This window comes from Microtus pennsylvanicus, chromosome 10, assembly GCF_037038515.1.
Source record: "Microtus pennsylvanicus isolate mMicPen1 chromosome 10, mMicPen1.hap1, whole genome shotgun sequence".
Classification (NCBI taxonomy): Eukaryota; Metazoa; Chordata; class Mammalia; order Rodentia; family Cricetidae; genus Microtus; species Microtus pennsylvanicus.
The window spans coordinates 61,398,100-61,414,827 of NC_134588.1; positions in this window are offsets into that span (position 1 = coordinate 61,398,100).

Consider the following 16,728-nt stretch of genomic DNA (forward strand, 5'->3'; position numbering starts at 1 on the left):
GAAATCATTAACATGTAAGCAGCATTGCCTGTCCATTGATGACACTTGCTTTTAGATACAACTTATTTAACACTTGTTTTTATTCATTGATTTGAACCCATGTATATAGTGAATATGAGTCACTTGAACCCCTTTTCTCAAAAAATTCCCCTTCTGCTTTCAAGTCATGTGTGCATGTGTGTGTTTGTGTGTGTGTGCATGTTTATGTTCCATTGACTTTAACTAGCATTGCCTACATGTACATGAGTGGGAGGTTATTTACTGGAACATGATCAACTTAGTGTCTATATCATTGGAGATGCCAACACCTCTTCCTCTAGCTACTCTTAACTGTATGCAGCCTCTCAGGGAGCTATAGGGTTTCCAGAGGTCCTCTCCCTCCACAGTGAAGTGTGGACTGGGCCAATATTATTTAAAACTTGAGTTGATAATCACAGCTGCATTGAGTTCATGACTGTAACAGCCATATTGGTTCCAGAACATATCTTTTGGGAACACACCTCGTTATCCTCAAGCTCTTTCCTATTTTCAATCTCTCTACCATGATGTTCTCTGAGCATTGGAAGGGGTGCTATAGGTAACGTATTTAGGTCTGAGGACTCATTAATGCTGCTCAGTATAATAAGAAACTTCTTTGATAAGGATGAGAGCAGCACTAATCTATGAATCTAAGCATAAGTATTTAGAAGGCAGTTTGACCACATGTCCACTTAGCCAGACACTCCTAGTGGGCTCCCCATTAGGACCTATGACATTTCCAGCCACCAGATCTTAAACAGGTTGTCAGGCCAGGTTTGAATCCCTTCCTGTGGAGCAAGCCTTGAATTCACCCAAAAGGTGGAAACTTCCACAATATTCATGCCAGCATCACAGCATGCATATGTCTTTCCAACTGCAGACAATATGATTCCATATACAAGAGACCCCAAGAGATGGCACCAGGAAACTCCTGGAAATGAATAAATATTCTTGGGTAAAGTTAAAGAAGTTAGTAGCATACAAAAATAACATACTCTAATTGGTAGCCTTCCTGTAGATCAAGAACAAATATACTAAGAAAGAAATTTTAAAAATAATAACAACTATAGTAGCCAAAAATAAAAGCCAACATGAAATACCTTGGAATAACTATAACTACTGAAGTGAAAGATTTATAGATTAGGGTTAGGATGAAAAAATTATATACTGAAGAAAAATGGAAGAATACATTAGAAGATAGAAATTTTTCCCATGCCTATGGATTGGTAGGAATAATACTATAAAAATGGCCATCCTACTCAAACAAAACGAATTACATGGACAATACATCCTCAGTCAAATTTTTAATGGATTTTTATAGAAATGGGGAAAAATCAATCTTAAAATTCTTATAGAAGTGTAAAGGATCCTAGATTAAAAAGTAACTCTGAACACTAAAAATGCTTCTAGAGGTCTCACCAGACCTGATTCCAAGGTATGCTACAGAGCCATGGTATTAAAAGCAGACACATAGAATGATGGGAAAGAAGATATATGTCCATATATTTATAGCCACCTGGTATTTGAAAAGACACCCAAAATTTACATTGGAGAAAAACACAGCATCTTCAGCAAATGATGCTGGGAAAGTTGGATATCTACATATAGAAGAATGAAACTTTATCCTTAGTCTCATCCTGCTGAAGAATCAATTCCAAATTGATCAAGGACTCCAAAGTTTGATCCAAAACTCTGAAATTTCTAGAGGAAAAAATTAAGGAAATACACGAGGACACAGGCCTAAGGGAGGAATTTCTGATGATGTCAGGCTTCTTCAGGATGACATGACCTCAGACTAGAATGACTTTCTGAATAGGATCCTGATCATTCAGGGAATAAGCCCTGCAAGATACCAGTAGAACCTTGTGGAATTAGAAAGCATCTATATTCAAAGGAAACAGTTTACTGTAAGAAGAAACAGCCTATGGAATGTGAATACAATCCTTGCTAGCTCTATGTCGAACAGGGATAAGTATCTAGAATATAAAAAGAACCTAAAAAAACTAAATATCAAGAAATCATATAATACAACTTTAAAAAAATGATCTGTTCAACTGAACAGTAAGTTCTCAAAAGAATAATTACAGATGGCTAAAAACTACTTTTAATTGTGGTCAGTTTCCTCAGTCATTGGGAAATGTCTTTTATAACTACTTTGAGAGTCCATCTTACTGTAGTTTGAATGGCTAGCATAAAGCAAATAATAACAAATGCTGGAAAAATGTAAGGACAAGGAAAGCCTTAGTCACTGTTAGTGGGAGTGAAAAATGGTATAGCCACTTTGGAAAACAGCGTGGAGTTTCCCCCAAAACCTAAACACAGACCTGTAGTGTGACCCAGCTTGACCACTCCTGGGCACACACCCAAAAGACTCCATATTCTTTTATAGAGATGCTTTCACATCCATGGTCCGTGCTGCACTGTTCACAATTGCCAGGAAATGGAAATAGCCCTCATCAACTGATGAATGGATAATAAAATTGTGTTGTATAGACAGGGGAGTTTTATTCAGCTATAAAGAAAAATGAAATTACAAAATTTGCTAGATAATGGATGGAACCAGACAGAAAAAATACCGTGTTCTCTCTTTCATATGTGGATCCTAGCTAGGAGTTCTTAGAGTAGTATGTTTAACTTGGAGTGGGCATAGAGGTCAGGAAGACAGAAAGAGGCATCAGAGAAACAGGGAGAACAAAACAGAGAGGGCTCAGGGGAGGGAAGAATAATAGAATAGAGGTGAAGTGGAAATAGAAGCATGGACTATGATGGTAGGGAGGTGTAAGTTGGGAGGTTTTGGAAAGGTAGGACAGAGTGAGTGGGAATAAAACCAACGCTAAGGATTTGTGAAAGCCTCCTGGGAACCTAGTACTTTACATGTTTATTAAAATACAATTTACAAAAGAAGTTTGAAGGGAGGTTACTTAGAGTAATAACGCCCACCCCAAGACACCTCAGAGTCAAGTGAAGGATGCTTCCCTATGAGTTATTGATCAGGAAGACCACAGAAGCACTCTCAACAAGCAAGCTTATTGTCGTTGCTCTTGATTGCCCGTCATAGCTTCATGGTAAGACCCTGTTGCTGAAGATACCCATGCTTTGATTACATGGATAAATTAAGCTCTAGGAACTTGAAGCATTTTCTTTCTGATTCTTGGGTTGACTCCTTTTGAAAGTCTTTGAAATGTCTGAGTCTAGTGCTTGGTAACTAAATACATTGCTGCTACCAATGATCAAGTTCCTGTTCTGTCCCAGTTACATAGTTGCTAGTTTAATGTGCAATACATGATGGAAAAGTCTCATTGTGCAGATGAAACAACTGAAGCTGTCAGAATTTTGAAGGATTTGAATTCTTCCTTATTTCCTCCTTCCCTTTCCTCCCTTCCCTTCTCTTTTTCCCTCCCTCTTCCTCCTTGGGCTCCCCTCCTTCTTTCCTTCCTTTCTTCCTTTTGGTGGGTAGTGGGTTCAGTATTGGTGATTGAATGGATGGTATCCTGCAGGACAGGCAAACATTCTACTTCTGAGCCACAAGACTTCTCTGACATCTGTGAATTCTGTGAATTTGCTACAGGAAAATTTCACAATCGACTCATCTGACTCCAGGAGTAAGGAAATACTGAATCAGTGTGGATCATGCTTTTGCCCAATGGTAGCCATTTTACATCCATGACCCACATTTTGACATTAGATATCTAGGAACGTGTAAGTAGGAGTCCAGTTCCCCTTCCTCTATTCTGAGTCTTTCAGAAACTGTGACAACACCTACCTGGAGGAAATAAAAAGAGATGAATATCTCTGTCAGGGACACTTGTTTTTTGTGTTTTGTAAACATCCATTAGATGTTTACATTTAAAAGTCAATCAGATATAACGTAGAGGCTCTTTGTCCAAGAATAACTTAGTCCTTAAAAACGAAGCAGGTGTCCAAATGCATCTGCTACAAGACTTTGGCAAATGGCATTTCAACTCCCTAATGACAGAGGAATCTGATATCTTTACACAAATACTTTTTGAGCACTTACTATGTGGTAGTATTAGGATTGCTTGACTTGGCTTTAATAAATTTATTTTTATTTATTATGATTTATATGATAACTTCATATTAAATTTATCTAACAAACATATCTCAAAATAATATTTTTAGCTTGATTAGGCCCTAAACATTACATGGGCATCATATATTTTCTAGTTTTTCCAAATAAAACCTATTCTTAGGCAATATCACATATATACACAGTGCATGTTGACCACTCTTACATTCAACCTCTCATCACCCCACCACCCATTTTCTTTTTTTTTTATTTTTATTTTTTTTTAATTTATTTATTTATTAAGGATTTCTGCCTCCTCCCCGCAACCGCCTCCCATTTCCCTCCCCCTCCCCCGATCAAGTCACCCTCCCTCATCTGCTCGAAGAGCAATCAGGGTTCCCTGACCTGTGGGAAGCCCAAGGACCGCCCACCTCTATCCAGGTCTCCTAAGGTGAGCATCCAAACTGCCTAGGCTCCCCCAAAGCCAGTACGTGCAGTAGGATCAAAAACCCACTGCGATTGTTCTTGAGTTCTCAGTATTCCTCATTGTCCTCTATGTTCAGCTAGTCCGGATTTATCCCATGCTTTTTCAGACCCAGGCCAGCTGGTCTTGGTGAGCCAGACCCAAAAAGAAGAACATGGGATATACTCACCCACCACCCATTTTCGTCCCATTCTCCGATCAGTCTCTCACACTTGTATGATCATTCATTTTATTTTGTGAACCTATTGAGCTTCATGAGGGTATTCTATGTGCCCATAGATCTGGAACTATCCATTAGAGCCCCCTCAACTCAACAGTGTGTTCTCATCAAAAGAGAATGACTTTCCTTCTCTCGGAATCTGTAAGTAGCCAATAGTTCTTTGGTAAAGAGTGGGACCCAAAAAGTTCCTCCCTTTTCCACGAATAATTGCTAATAGGGCCAATTTGGGAGGTCTGAGTCCAGTTAACAGTCATAGATTTATGACCGTATTAAAGACATTTTACAACCCTTTCTTCTGTCTTCCAGATACTTCCTCCCCCTCTTCTGCCATATTTCCTGAGCCTTAGGGGTAGGGATGTCAAATATCTTGTTGAGAGTGAGGCCTACAATTGACATTATTTTGCACCTCTTAGCTTATCGTGCTTTGTAGGCAAAGCATTTAGTCATCAGTCATGAATTGTCTTAACCGGGGATCAAGGTAGTTTAACACCGGCTCCTTTGTTTCCCTTTAAATTCATTTCTCATATTGGCAATCGCTTTCCTTCCTAGGCAGGAGAGATTATGATCCTGTTGATTGCTTATGAGAAAATTGGTTAGTTATAAAGGAATTAGTCCATCAAAGAACCCTCGAGCCAGATATCATTAAAATCACAGACCTTTGGATTCTGCATAAGCAACTAGGATTTTTGAATCTGTTCCCATGTCTTATTTAGGAAATTAGTTATTTAGAAATATTAAATGGGTCAGGGATGGCTAATTGAAAATAATTAAGTGGTCACTAATTAAAAATCAACTTTATGTACAGAAGAGACTTCTGTCCAGATGTATGTTATGGCAACTTGGCTCTCTAAACGTCAACTCATTAAAAAGTATCTCCTCAATGTCCCCTCTTGCCTACCCTGATTGCCCCATCATTTCTACTCTCTAGCTTCTCTTCATCAAACATGCTGATGTGCACATGTGTAAACACATGAAGCTACATGCTTACGCAGACATATGTACACACAGGAAAAACACATATACAGATAAACAGATGGAGACTTACCTAGACAATGGTTCTGTTATGGCTTGGAAGAACGCAAGTGTGACTCTGGCAATACATAACTACCCCCCCCACCACAACATTCCCCTGAAAAGCTCCCCCTCTTCATATGTCTGACTCCAGAGATCTTCGGTATACCTGAGGTACCCGCTGTGCTTTATGAAGTCTAAAATTTTCAACTGGTTGTGTCTTTCCATGCAAACTCATTAGGCGCTATTTACACCCGCTGCAGCTGTGAAGAGAGAGGTTCTGAACTCTGGCATTCTACAGTAGGCTTTGTTTCTCATTTACATTTGCATATTAAAGTGTTTGCCTGAAATAGGCTATTGAAATTAATTCAGGATTAATTGGTGTCTTTATCTCATTAGGACAATCTAATTTAAGGATGATGAAATTGTTTAGCCTCCCGTTTGCATAATTAGATTGCTTTGAATTGCTGTCATTATTGGCTCTTTAGCATCATCTGTAGGCCTCAAACAGACAAGAGCTTCAACCTCATAAAGACCAATCATGTGTTACAGCAGAGGGCTGTTAACCCCTTTTAACCCAAACTCACTTGGATTAGCAGTCACAATAGACAGGCCGTGGTCCCTGAGAGCTTTGAGTGCCTGCCTTTTTGAATTCTTGATGTTCAGACTGATGAATCTCCCTACACTTCTGTATTTGGTTATGGGAACAGCTACGGCCTCTCTTCTGGTATACAACCTGTTCTAAAGTCTCTGTCTTCCTTGAGTATCACTCTCCATACTAAGATGACCTTCCATTGTCAATTTCTCTCTCTGCTTTCTGAGCAAATAAGAACGTATTCTGTGGTCAAGGACTGTGACATTGTTCTTATTGAGTCAGAGAAGATGTGGAGCGTCTATCAAAGTTGACACTCAGTACTTGTCTTCATATTCAGGTGAAAATATTCTTATTATTTTAATAAAATTATAAAATAATGATGACTTGGGGAGCTTCTTACAGTCACCCAATGATTTCCCCATTCAACGTTTAGGGACTGTTTCTGAAAGTACCTTTGATATGTATGATTTTGGGCAAGGCAACAGGAGATTATCAAGAGCCGGTCACAAGCTCCTTCTGCTTTGTGTTGGGAGTATGGAAAGAGAATGAGTAGGAGAAAGGTTGGTTCTGGTACTAGCTTTGGGACAATGCAAGAATTCAGCATGCTTGAGTTGCTTCTGTGCCTGGGCCTAATTCCCAGTAATTTTAATCCTAGTCTTTAGGAGTGAGCATGAATATTCATATTCTTTCAGATTGGTTGTATCTAATACACTGAAGGCCAGGAACCAAAATGATACTTAAGCCAGGAAGGTGTAGTGGTCTAATGTTCTCTTAAGTATAGTGCCATTTCATTTGTATTTTAATAAATAAAGCTTGCCTGAAGATCAGAGAGTAAAACAACCCCACCGGTCAGTCTTACAGACCACACATGGTGACACACAACTTTAATCCCAGTAGCTACACTAGTTTGCCATAGAAACTGTGTAGTAGTGGTGCTTGCCTTTAATCCCAGTCCTAACAGAGAAATATAAGATGGGAGGAGACAGTTCTCACACACAATCTCATTCTGTGGATTCCTGGAGGCAGAATCACCATTTCAGACTGAGGTGGAGGTAAGAGCCAGTGGATAGCTGTTTTGCTTTTCTGACCTTCAGGTTAAACCCCAATATCTGTCTCTGGGTTTTTATAAATCATGTTACACTTGAGTTTCTGATTCCAAAATGGTGTTAAGGTGCATCTATTAAACAAACCAATGTGGTAATGTTTTGATGCTGAGATAAACTAGTAATTAAATTTAATTTCAGGTACTAAGAAAAATCCAAACTATAAAATAAATATAAGTACTATATTTAAAAATAAAAACTAAGTTCAAGAATTAACACTTTACCTGAATGCAAACTTACCTGTAAAAATTAAAGAATCTTAATTTCAAAATAGAAATATAACATACATTAATGGCAACAATGAGAAATGAAGGTTACGTAAGACCTTAGGGACTTTTTTTTTCTCTGAAATATTGAAGTATCTTAAAGCAGTCTCACTATTAATGAAGGTGTCTTGCCTGTCACAGTGACTGCATTTCTTCTGAGTCCTTCCCTGGCTCTGCTGGTCATATGGGAATATACAATTGCTTGGTATTAACAGCTAATGAAATAATCACCTCATACTAATAACAAATGGGAAGAAAACCACTTAGGCAAAATTGGAAAACAGAAACCATTTGGTGCCTTTTCACAGACAAGTTTCAGGTATCTCTAAGAGAAGCCTTAGCTGATATGTCTTCTGAATAATATGATACAGTGACTGATTCTTGCCTTCTCTCCAGTTTTTTAAGAAATAGCTGAAAATTAAAAGAAAGAATTACTTACGATGACTGATCATATATAACATGTATGTATATGTGTATGTGAGTGTGTGTATGCACACATGTGCATATGGATTGACTAGTCTAGCTGGCCAGGGAGGCCAAGAGATCTGTTTCAGTGTCCCCCACTTGTTATGTAGATAAGGGGGATTCAAACCCAGGTCTTTATGATTCTCTGGCAAGATCTTGATCTTTACAAACCAAGCCATCTCCTATGTCCTATATCTGCCTATTGAGGTCTCTAAAATTCCCATTGAGTTTTGCTCTAAATTTAGCTAGGGTTTATTTCTAAAGCACCAAGGTCATGATTATGCCCTTCTTATACAAAGCCAATGAGCTCTTGGTTTCCTGAAGAAGTTTTACACACCCCAGAAGAGCACCAGGCAATGGAATGAGTAGCAGATTAGATGAATCTGGATCTTTTGTTTAACTCCTGTACACTTAGTTGATTCAGCTTCAATAGAAAGTATACTCAAGAACCCAAAGGGACTCAAAGAACTTTCATTGAAATGGACTGTGTCCTGGGCTGTTGGACTAGTCCAAACACATTCCAAATGAATGCAATCATATATACTATACAACTCAAGCTCCAGAGGTCAGAGAAAGGATGAGAGATGGACAACCTATTGTCCCTTCACAATGTGCTGAGTACTGTGTCATTATTTCAGCTAGCACTAGAATAGATAAATGAAAAAGTGAAAGGTTTTTCCCCCTATGACATCTAAGAAACAGAATGTCTCCATCAAAGAGGAATAATGAGTAGTTCGGTACTCAGGGTGAAAAAGAAAATTGTTTCCCACCATGACAGAAGTCTGTCCAAACCACCAAAGCTCAAATGGCTATCAACGACTCTGAGTGGGAGAGAAAAGCAGAGCAGGCGAGAACTGCTTTGTGAGTCGTTTCACGTTTGGTAACATCTGGTTGTGTCTCATCACATTGCAAATTTACGGCCGTGGAGACAACATGTTGACGTTGATGATCCTTTGCGAAGAGAAGCCTAGAGTGTGAGCTCCTGACCAGGGCAGTGACGAGGCATTTTGCAGAGAAGCCGAAACTGTATATGCTGAACCAGGACATTGGCAGGAAGTCTGGTTGTTTGCTCTCATCTGCCAACTCTCTGGCTCAGGTCAAAGAGGCAAAGGCTGGGGCCCCTGACCCTTCCTAGACAATTTCATGGATGAATACTGAACGAAGATGACTCACTGACAACGGAGCAGAAGGTCACTGAAGGAAGGCCTGACCTCCACCAGGAGAAACCTACTGATATGTAGCAGTGACCAAACCTCCAAGAAATCAAGAAATGAAGACTACCTGTTGGGAGGCAAGACTGGAATATTAATTAATAATTAAAATGGATGACTTATCAAGTTATAATTAACTCTGTTCATATTTGTGTTTGTGCACATGCTAACACACCTCAACTTTTTTATCACAGCCAGACTACAAGATGAGGTATATTTCAACTCCCTAGTATAATATTTTCACCAAAAAACCCACAAAAAAGAGAGATTTTTTCACAGATAACCCTTGGCTAAAAATTTAGAATTTTAACTTGGCACCTCCCCACCAAATATCAAGTTTTGCTTGATAACCATAAGGGAAAGATGATTTTATTTCTGTGTAACATTATATTAAAACATCTTATTTTTAAGAGTGCCCTTATAAAGGATGATAGAGTGAAATAATTATTATTTCATGTGATTTCTGGAAATTTATGTCACACCCACATACACACACACATGCACACTTGCACAAAAACCAAACCATTTTACAACAATAAAGATTCCATTTCCCAAGAAGGAAAAGATGTCAGCTAAACAGAGTTTCTAAAAATGAGGCACACTTGACCAGCATGAACCGCCCCCACAAGAAAGTAGCGTGGATCCTAATAATGTCATTTTCTTGGCAACGATGGCATCAGGCCTACGTATTGATAAGGACGTCTGCCACAAGAAAAGCAAAAAGCATTCCTAGAGTGATCCAGTTTCACCCAAAGAAGAATAAAGTGGGAGGAAATTTTTCTTGATTTTCAGGTACTACAATTCCTACCTAAGCAAACAAGCAAACAAATAAATAAGAACATAATGAGGAAAACGTGTAGAAGAAAATTCACAGCAAACACCTCCAGTTTGTGGTTAGAGGTCATGGGACAACAGATTTACACAGGCTAAGAAAATGAAGAAGCTTGCATGATATTTTCTTCTGATGAATGTACTCCATTCAGCTTAAGAAATAATTTTGGAAAATTTAATCACTCAAATTAGAAGATAGCAGGCTTGCTTTCTTTAAAAGCAATTTATGCGAATTAGACATGCTGACTTCTCAGGTCATCTCCATCTCCACTGGTGAGCTGAGATTGCATTCTCTGTTTTGAAGAAAGTTAATAAGCCAAAGATATCTGTATTTGTCACTTATATTTGTTGCTGTGACAAAATATCACGACTCAAAGCAAATCAGAGAGGAGTTGATTTTGCCTTGCAGCTCCTGGAGGCTCCATGGCCATAAGAGTGGGGGAGGCATGGGAACAGGAACAGGAAGCCAAGAGATCACATTTCGCCTGCACAGGAAGCAGAGAGAGCAAGAGGAAGGTGAGGCTTTAAACCCCCCAAACCGACCAGTGGTGACACAGTGACACAGCTCTTCTTCCAGAAAACCCATCTCTTAATGATTTCTTAAGCTCTCCAGATAGTGGCATCACCTGGGGATAACTGCTCAGATATGCAAGCGTGTGGAGGCCATTTCTTATTAAAACCAAGATATCTTTCTATCTAATATTAGTTCAATGAAAAAGACTAACTTTAACAAAGGAGAAAAAATGAGATATAAAGATACATTTTGTTTAAAGAACTATATGAGAAAACACTAATTTCACATAGAGCATGGTGTATATAGGGTGTTTCCTCATTTAAAGAAGAAACATAAATAATAAAAGTTCTTTAAAAAGATGCCCTCTATGTGGAAGAGGAAAGAATAAAGAAGCAAAAGAATAAAGGAAGAAAAAGCAAAGGAAAGAAAAAGGGGAGAAGTAAAGAAAAACAAAAGGAAACAGAAAAAAGGGAAGGAAAGAGGGGAAATGGAAAGAAAGACCACTTTTTTTTTATGGAAGTGATTCCCCATTTAAACTGGCTAAGATTTACAATAAATGTTTAAAAGAGTCAAGACTGTGAAATATGACTTGGTAAAATGATATGAAACAAAACAGAAGAGAACTGTAAGTTATGAAATGATGACATTGGAATGAAAATGGAAAGCGATATCTACTTATAAATTTAGTTTTCTTAGCATTAAGAAAGAATGCAAATTATAGGTCAGTGAAAAAAACCAGTCATTTCTTAAAAATGTTAAAATGTTAAGAGTCACACGGTTTGAAATTGAATAAGATTTTTGGAGCAAGGAAGAAATCTAACACTAAAGAAGAACTGGTCCAAAAAAGAAAAGGTAAAACTCTTCCTACTTGATAAGGACTTAAATCAATGCGTAATGGTATATTCAACAGACACTGTGGAAGCAAATGTACTCAGAACGAAGATGCATGGAGATTGTGCACCAGTATCAGCATTAATACCACAAGCTAGTAAATGGTTGCAACAGTTCTTAGTCAGATGTCCCAATCCATATCATTTATAGGAAGTCTATCTGAAATTCAAATCGAAGGTATTTTATGTCTGAACTCAAATTGCATAGAGTTCACCACAATTCTTCAATAAAAGCGGTATAATTAGCAGCATTGATTTAATGTTGTTATAAAGAGAGACGAAAAAGGGTCTCACTCTGGGAATTTCAGGCATGTGGAGAATAAAAATGAGCAGTTCTCAGTTACAGAAGGAAAAGAGAATTATAAGAGAACACTGAACCACTCAGCCCCCCAAAATTTAAAATCCAGTAAAAATCAACAAATTTCCAGAAATATAATAACTACAAGATTGACTCAATTTTTTTCTAAGAATTTTATTTATTTATTTATTTATTAAAGATTTCTGCCTCCTTTCCTCCACCGCCTCCCATTTCCCTCCCCCTCCCCCGATCAAGTCCCCCTCCCTCATCAGCCCGAAGAGCAATCAGGGTTCCCTGACCTGTGGGAAGTCTTGATCAGCTCATTTGATACATAATAATTAAAGAAGTTGAATTAGTAAGCTAAAAATTCAATAAAACAATCTCAGAAAGAGATCAAGCCGTTGTACATTTACTCATAATTTCTATTATGCATTTCCTGCTCACAAACTCTTCCAAAAACTAAAGAAAGAAAGGACAATTTTCAGTTCATTCTGTCATGGGGATTAGCTACACAATAAAAGCAGAGAAACTGCTACAAAAGAAAGCTAAACAGTACCACTTCGTGTGAACATCTACACCACAATTTTCAAAAAATTATTGGCAGATTAAGCATTGTAACAGATCAAAGACCATAACTGAAAGGCTTAAGATTGCTTTTCTTTAACACTCATAGACTCAAGCCACACACAATCATCTCAATAGATGAAGAAAAATTTGCAAAATCCAATATTATTTCCTCTTAAAAACACTCAATAAACTTGGCAAAGAAAAGAGCTGCCTCAGTCTGATGAAAGACATCAATGAAAAACTTACTACCAGCATAACTGAATGCTTTCCCCATAAAATACTCTTATGGACTGAATGCTGGTATCCATTGAATGTTGGCATTCACTGAAAAGCTCACAGACATTAGGAGGTAAATGTAAAAATAAAAATACTATGATATCATTTAAAGGAAGCATAACTCTTTATTGTATTGGGTTAAACAATGATTGCTTAGCTATTCACTCCAAATGCATAGAAAAAGAAAAAATAGGTAAGTAGTATTTGAATAAAACACTTGTGTGATAAAGTACACCATGAAAGATTTTGTTCTTCTCTTGGCATAATGTGTAAAAAACACTCACAACTTGGTAGCAATAAGACTAATATGATAACTTGAAAATAGATAACGCTTGAATAGGCATTTATCTAATCTGTATATACAAATGGAAAGAAGACACGTGTAAAGATGTTATCATAACCATTTCAGTAGCTAACATTAAAAAGACACAGTAAGAAGCTATAAGGACAGTTTGGAAATTTTGGAGCACTCAGTCACTGGTATTAATGCAAAGTGGTGGAGTTGCTCTGAAAAACACCTGATGATTGCTTTCCATGCTAATTGTACAATTATGATGTAATCTTGCCATTCTATTAGAAATTATGTACTCACAAAAATGGAAATATACATCCACACTCCAATGTTCATGAAAACATTGCTCACAATAGCACCAATATGGAAATAGCTTAAATGTCCATGAACAGTGTCTGTTATAGATGCCCACAAATACAAACCATGAGTGATGAAGTATCTCCCATGCTAAATGAATAAACGAAATTCTATAGCCACGGAATGGAACACAACTGAGAGAAATGAAGTGATAATGCATACACACACATGTGCGCACATGCACGCAACACACACATGTATATATGAGAACCTTGGGAATGTATTAACAGAAAGCAGCTTATCACCAATGCCACAGCTGGTAATATTTTATTTATATAAAACATGCAGGTCTTGAAAATCTGCCCATGAAGAAGTAGATTCATGTTTATTTGTACCTGGGTTACTGATCGTATAAAAGAGTAAGCAATGACTATTCATGTGCGCGCTATTCTTATGACACGTGATGAAATCATATAAGGTAGGTGTCAGGAGGGATGGGTCAGATGTTAAGAGCACATAAGACCCCAGTTTGTTTCTCTAAATCCCCATCAAACAACCAACAAATGTCTGTAACTCCAGCTCTAGGACAGGCTGCCTCATCTGTGGGCACCATTACTCATATGCATGTATCGACACACAGACACACACACACACACACAGAAAGAAAGCCATATAATTAAAAAAATCTTTTAAGCTGGGTGGTGGTGGCGCACGCCTTTAATCCCAGCACTTGGGAGGCAGAGGCAGGCGGATCTCTGTGAGTTCGAGACCAGCCTGGTCTACAGAGCTAGTTCCAGGACAGGCTCCAAAAACCACAGAGAAACCCTGTCTCAAGAAACCAAAAAAAAAAAAAATCTTTTAAATCAGGAAACAGTATAGAATTAGACAGTAATAATGCTTGCCCAGACCTGTTAATACACCAAGACAAATGAAGTCATATTTTAGATGGAAAAAAAATGTATTATTTTAGACATAGTAACATGATAAAGTTTTTAAACAGAAAAAGAGAAATGTCCATCAATCTCACAGACAAAAATGCTTAAAATCCAAAGGACATAGATAGGGAAATGTAAACTGTTAATACCTTTATGTAGAAACGATGGACTAACTTCATGATTTCACAACTGAGACACTCAAATAAAATGCCACTTTTCAGTTATTTTGCAAAGATCTAAGTTTGGTAATATGTTTGCATATAATATCAGAAATATAAATTGTATTTGGACTCAATTTGAGCAAACAAACACATAATATTAAATATCTACAAGTAGACAAATATAGAGTATTTAAAGCATCATTGCTGGAACTCATTACAAAACAGAGGATGACCTTGAACTTGTGGTCTTTCTGCCTTTACCTCTCGAATGCTGGATTACAGGCCTACCAGATGTGCTGGGGCAATGGTGTCTCAGAACTTCTGGAAGTGACCAGCCAATAACTGGTCTAACTTGAGGTCCATGCCACTGAGAGGAAGCCTATGGCCAGGAACTGGATGCTGGATAGCCCAGAAGCCTAAGGTAGAACCAAACGTGACTGGCAAAAAAAAAAAAAAGACAATGAAAAGATTCTTAATGATATTCTGATATTCTCATAGATTGTTGCCTTGCCCCGTTGTCATCAGCCAGGCTTCCCCAGGCAGCTGGTGGGAGCAGATGCAGAGACCTATAACCAAACATTAGGCTGACCTCAAGGAACGCAGCAGAAGATGGGGGAGGAAGGATTTTAGTAGCCAGAGGGGTCTAGAGTACCAGGAGAACACAGCCCACAGAATCAACTAAGCAGGCCTCATAGGGGCTCTCAGAACCGGAAGCAGCAATCACCAAGCCTGCATGAATCTGTCCTAGTTCCTCTACATATATGTTATGGTTGTTTAACCTGGGGTTAAACTTTTAACAGTGGAGTAGGGGTGTCTCTGACTCTTGCCTACTCTTGGGGCCATTTTCCTCCTACTTGGTTGCCTCATCTAGCCTTGATATGAGGGTTTGTGACTTTTAGTCTCCCTGCATCTTGTTATGCTGTGTTCGGTTGATATCCCTGGGAGGCCTGCTCTTTTCTGAAGGGAAATAGAGGAGCAGTGGACCTGGATTAGAAGAGGGTAGGTGTGGGGTGGGGGCTGCAAGCAATGGAGGGAGGGGAAACTGTGGTCAGGATGTATTGTATGAGAGAAGAATAAAGAAAACAAAGAAAAAAATACCAGTAGCAACATAAAAAGTATCATTATATGATATAATTTATTTAATTGTATTTGACAATATAAATGCCTATTAATAAGTATAAATTGAAACTTGTCCATATTATTAAATACATCCGAAGCCAAATATGAAAGAGGATATAAAATAAGATATGAAGAGTGTGAGCAAAGGAAAAGGAAACTGGGGTGGAACATAACCATGTGACCTTTCTTGAAATACCCAAAGAGTGTATTGAGAATGAGGGCACCAGGGTTCCCAACCTTCCTAAAGCTGAGCAGGCCCTTTATCACAATTTCCCATCTTGTGGTGACTCCTCCTCATGAAATTATTTTGCTGCTACTTCATAACTGTAGTTTTGCTACTGTTATGAATTATAATGTAAATATCTGATATGCAGAATATCTGTGGTGCTACCCCTGTATAAGGGTTGTTCAGATCCCAAAGGGGCCATGAGAATGGCAGGAGTACATCAATAATTTTTATATGTGTAGGGAGTGTTGGAAAAGAGACACAGGGAGCTGGTAAAAGAACATGTCCAAAGGAATGACATGGAAACTATTTTTTTTTACTACTTCTATACCTTGGCTAATGATTTTGAAGAGCACACTTTTATTCAATTTTCTGAAATAAACACTGAGTTGATGTTAGCTTGTGGGGGCGTAAATGATGTTCAGTAGTTACTGAGGACCACAAAGTGGACTTCTTTCCCATTCCATGTATTTTTAGTGATTGATCTCATAATTTGCACTTGGCAGAGCAAGAGCAGAAAGCAAGCTGAATAATTACAGATGAATTAGGTCCCCTCCATCTTGGTGCTCTCTCTATCCTGGCGGATTCTAAGCTCAAGGTCATTGCACCGTCTCAGATTGAAGACGGAGCTTTCTGCAGCTCGTATCTTTTACTTCAGTCTTAGCCTTCAGTTTCAAATGTGTTCATTTAGCACTGCTGTTAGTAATCATTATCACAAGAATATTGCAATCGGCCAATTTCTACTCTAATTAAAATGTCAGGGCAAAAATTGCACTCACACTGGCCCTTTATAAATCTGAATTGCCACTTTGAATAGCTTATACATTTAAACAAAAAAAACCCAGGAACATACGTTTATTAAGAACCTAGCTTTATAAAATACATTCCCAATAATTTTAATTGTTCAACAGTTTTCCTTATC